We start from the raw sequence: 4,454 nt of genomic DNA on the forward strand, positions 1-4,454 counted from the left end.
TGATGTGGGACATACGGCCGTGGGGCAGGGATAGCAGATTTTTCCCCATTAAGTCATACTATCGGGTTGGGTTTGGGTATATCTATGGGTACAAGATTATATCCATGCCCTATCCACGAACAATCGGGTCGGGTTTGGGCGCCGCCCATGGACAGAAAAGCATATCCAAACCCTATCCATTCGGGTCGGATATCCATGGATATCCATGTCCATGGATAAAATTGCCATCCTTGGCTGCCACCCAGGTTCACTCTGAGGCCATCCTTTGAGGCGCCTCGCCCCAACCAGCAGTTTGCACCGCCTAAGCCCTATGGTGGCCCCGCTGCTAATGCTGCTCCACGCCCCAATGTTGTGACATGTTTCAAGTGTGGAGAGCCGGGTCACTACAGTCGAGAGTGTCCCCAGAACAACAACCCCAACGCCAAGCCAGCCACCACTACACGTGGCCATGTCAACTATGTCTCAGCTGAGGAGGCTCATGATGATCCTAACGTCGTCCTTGGTATGCTCCTTGTTAATTGCCATCTGGCATCTGTTCTTTTCGATACTGGAGCATCTCATTCATTCATATCTAAGAGCTATGCTCGATTGCATAACACGACATTCTGTGACATGCCCACTTCCATGGAAATTCAAACCCCTGGCTCTAGATGGCAAACTTCTAGAGTAAGCCATGGGAATGAAATTCTTGTCGATAGACTTGTCTTCCTTGCATCTTTAATAGCTCTCAAGTCCTCGGACATAAACATCATCTTGGGTATGGACTGTATGTCAGCTCATTACGCTAAGATTGATTGTGCCACTAGAACCATTCAACTTACTCACCCATCGGGCAAGACAGTCAATGTCTTAACTCGAGTGGCCAAGCGCCAACTTTACTCCCTAAATGTCAGCCCCCTTCCAGACCTTGAAGATATTCTGGTAGTCCGAGACTTCCCGGATGTCTTTCCAGAAGAACTGCCAGGTCTTCCACCTGACAGGGATGTCGAGTTCGTGATAGACCTTGTTCCAGGAACCGTCCCAATTTCTAGAAGACCCTATAAGATGGCACCCTTAGAACTAGCCGAGCTTAAGAAACAACTCGATGAGTCCTTGAAAAAGGGTTTCATCCGTCCTAGTTCTTCTCCTTGGGCTTGCCCCGTCCTCTTCATCAAGAAGAAGGATGGAACAGATCGGATGGTTATAGATTACCGACCTGTCAACTTGGTCACTATCAAGAACAAGTATCCGCTTCCCAGGATCAACGATCTGTATGATCAGCTTGCTGGATCCTCAGTCTTTTCCAAGATGGATTTGTGGTTGGGCTACCATCAAATCAAAATCAAGAACGGGGACATTCCTAAACCGGCTTTTGTTATTCGTTATGGCCAATACGAGTACACCGTTATGTCCTTCGGTTTAACCAATTCCCTAGCCACCTTCTCTTGGTTAATGAACTCGGTCTTCATGGAGTATTTGGATAAATTCATCGTGGTATACCTTGATGATATACTAATCTACTCCAAGAATGAGGAAGAACATGCCGAACATCTAAGGATGGTATTGACGAAACTTCGAGAGCATCGCCTTTATGCCAAATTCTCCAAGTGTGAATTTTGGTTGCCAGAAGTGACCTATCTAGGCCATGTAATCTCTGGTAAGGGTATTGCTGTGAATCCCGAGCGAGTTCAAGCCGTCCTTGATTGGACTCCACCTGAAATGGTCAGGCAAGTTCGGAACTTCCTTTACTTAGCGAGTTATTGTCGCTGCTTCATCGAGAATTTCTCCAAGGTTGCTAAACCTCTAACTGAACTCCCCAAGAAAGATAAAAAGTTCGAGTGGACTCCACAGTGCGAGTTCATCTTTCAGGAACTGAAAAGACGCCTGACATCTGCTCCCGTACTGGTACCACCAGATTTCTCCAAGGACTTTATTATCTATTGCGACGCCTCGCGACAAGGACTAGGTTGCATACTCATGCAAGATCGTCAGGTAATTGCCTATGCTTCACGACAATTACACCCACATGAGGAAAACTATCCCACACATGATCTAGAGCTTGCAGCTGTAGTCCATGCACTTAAAACTTGGCGACATTACCTTCTCGGTAATCATTGCGAGATCTTCACTGATCACCAAAGTCTGAAATATATCTTCACCCAACCGGATTTGAATCGCAGGCAAATACGTTGGGTCGAGTTGATCTCGGATTACGACTTAGGGATAACTTACACCCCGGGAAAAGCCAATGTTATGGCTGATGCACTAAGTCGTAAATCCTATTGTAACAACCTGATGTTACAACAAGGTCAACCACTTCTCCATGAGGAATTTCGGAAGCTTAATCTTCACATTGTTCCTCAGGGATTCCTATCTACCTTGGTGGTGAAACCGACCCTTATGGATCAGATCATAACCACCCAGCGATATGACAAGGGGATATCTCGGATCAAGTAGAACATTGCTAGCGGAGCTGCTACATGTTTCTCGATGAACGATCAAGGTGTTGTCTTCTTTGAGAACCGCCTAGTGGTTCCCAAGAAACAACAACTACGGCAACTGATCCTTAAGGAAGCTCATGAATCCCCTCTCACCATTCATCTCGGTAGTACTAAAATGTATCACGACCTACGCCAGAGGTTTTGGTGGACTAGGATGAAGAGAGAAATTGCTCAATACATTGCTAGTTGCGACGTCTGTCATCGTGTTAAAGCAGAGCATCAACGGCCTGCTGGCACCCTTCAACCTTTGGCTATTCCTGAATGGAAATGGGATAAAATTAGTATGGATTTCATTACTGGGTTTCCCAGGACCAAGAAAGGGAATGATGCTATCTTCATCGTTGTCAATCGTCTTTCCAAAGTAGCCCACTTCCTACCTGTTCGTGAGAGTATAACCGCTAGCCAGCTAGCTGACTTGTACATCTCCCGAATAGTGTCTCTTCATGGTGTTCCATTGGAAATTAACTCAGGTCGTGGGAGTCTCTTCACCTCTCGATTTTGGGAAAGTTTCCAGAATGCTATGGGAACTCGTCTCTCTTTTAGCACCGCCTTTCACCCCCAATCAAGTGGTCAAGTAGAGCGAGTAAATCAAATTCTGGAGGATATGCTCCGAGCTTCTGTCATCTCTTTCGGTATGGAATGGGAGAAATGCCTTCCATTCACGGAGTTCGCTTATAACAATAGTTATCAAGCTAGCTTGGGCAAAGGTCCTTTAGAAGTTCTCTATGGACGAAAATGTCGAACAAATCTTAACTGGTCAGAAACGGGGGAAAGACAACTCTTTGGCCCGGATATGATTCAGGAAGCAGAAGAGCAGGTTCGCGTTATTCGTGAGAAATTGAAAACAGCCCAATCTCGTCAAAAGAGCCAATATGACTGTAAACATAAGCTCATGACTTATGAAGTCGGCGAGAAGGCTTACCTTCGGGTTACTCCTTTAATGGGAACCCATCGTTTCAGTATCAAAGGCAAATTGGCTCCTTGTTACATTGGACCCTTTTGCATTCTTGCCAAACGAGGAGAAGTCGCCTACCAATTGGAACTACCTCCGTATCTTTCCAGAGTTCACGATGTCTTCCATGTTTCTCAATTCAGGCGTTGCTTCGCGGATCCTATCCGTGGAGTGGGCCACAAAACGTTTGATCTCCATGATAATCTCACATATCGGGAATATCCCGTTCGTATCCTTGATCAAGCCGAGCGCACCACTCGACGCCATAACATCAAGTTTCTCAAGGTTCAATGGTCACACCATTCTGAGAAAGAAGCCACTTGGGAAAGGGAGGATCGCCTTCGACTTGAGTGCCCCACCTTCTTACCAACGGATCCTAAATCTTGGGACGAGATTCTTTTGAGTGGGGGTGAGTTGTCACACCCTAGCTAGTTCATGCATTAGAGTGTTGCATCATGTCTTCTTTTCCAGAAAACTGAAATGGGGATGACAGAACCCCCAGCACCCCCCTGAAACAACTAGGGTTTACTAAATTATTTTCAATGAACCCAAAATGCCCTTCATAAATGTTCACCATCTTTGGTCCTGGCTAAAACCTCTGCCAAAAATGGTTTCATATTTTTGGAGGCTATTCTGGATTTTTGCACCAAGCCATAAGTATTTTCATTTGGGCAATTTAAATCCAATAAATATTTTAAAATGCCCAAATAGCCTTGAAAGTATTTTTAGGATGTTGAGAATATTTTCAAATGTGCCTCTGAATATTTTCAGGTTTTTCCTAAATGGAATAGTATTTTTACTATTTCAAAACACAGAACAGGAATAAATAAAAAGAAAAACAGAAAGCAGAGAGAGTAGAGGATTACCTGGCGCTCACCTAGCAGGCCCACCTAGCCGGCCCAGCCGAGCCACCGCTCCAGCGAGCTGCTTGGCTCGGCCAGGCAAGCAGGCAGGTGCTCGACGCCGGCACCAGCGCGCGCCACGCAGCTGCCCGCCGCCCTGCTTCCTCCCCTCGCTGTTCT

This window comes from Triticum dicoccoides, chromosome 3A (assembly GCF_002162155.2).
Source record: "Triticum dicoccoides isolate Atlit2015 ecotype Zavitan chromosome 3A, WEW_v2.0, whole genome shotgun sequence".
NCBI classification, from domain to species: Eukaryota; Viridiplantae; Streptophyta; class Magnoliopsida; order Poales; family Poaceae; genus Triticum; species Triticum dicoccoides.